Source organism: Liolophura sinensis, chromosome 12 (genome assembly GCF_032854445.1).
Source record: "Liolophura sinensis isolate JHLJ2023 chromosome 12, CUHK_Ljap_v2, whole genome shotgun sequence".
Lineage (NCBI taxonomy): Eukaryota > Metazoa > Mollusca > Polyplacophora > Chitonida > Chitonidae > Liolophura > Liolophura sinensis.
In genome coordinates this window covers 17,591,124-17,591,977 of record NC_088306.1, presented here as the reverse complement: position 1 = coordinate 17,591,977, position 854 = coordinate 17,591,124, and positions in this window count along the sequence as shown.

Sequence of the window (854 nt, the reverse complement as noted above, 5' to 3'; positions counted from 1 at the left end):
CAACATGCCATGTATGCTGACATAGCAACATGCCCATGTATGCTGACATAGCAACATGCTTAAGTATGCTGACATAGCGACATGCGCCATGTATGCTGACATAGCAACATGCTTAAGTATGCTGACATTGCAACATGCCCATGTATGCTGACATGGCAACATGCTCATGTATGCTTACATGGCAACATGCTCAAGTATGCTGACATGGGCAACATGCTCATATATGCTGACATATGCAACATGCTCAAGTATGCTGACATAGCATGGCAACATGCTCAAGCATGCTGACATAGCAGCATGTCCATGTATGCTGACATAGCAACATGCTTAAGTATGCTGACATAGCAACATGCCCATGCATAAGTATGCTGACATAGCAACATGCCCATGTATGCTGACATAGCAACATGCTCATATATGCTGACATAGCAACATGCTCAAGTATGCTGACCAAGCAACATGCTCAAGAATTGCTGACATAGCAACATGCCTCATCTATGCTGACATGGCAACATGCTCAAGTATGCTGACATTGCAACATGCTCAAGAATGCTGACATAGCAACATGCCCATGTATGCTGACATAGCAACATGCTCAAGTATGCTGACATAGCAGCATTCTGCTCAATTAAATTAAACACATTTTTTTTGTTTTCAGGAAAATATTCCATGTATCAAAATAATTTTGCAAATGTTTACTCAATATTTTTGTAAAATATTTGTATTGTATATTTTAAATACATATTTTACAGCAATTCCATTTTGTAAATTTACTACATGTGCATTTTTGATGCATGTTAAGATTTTCATCTCAGAAGCAATGTTTAGTGGTTATGACACATATACATGTTTTA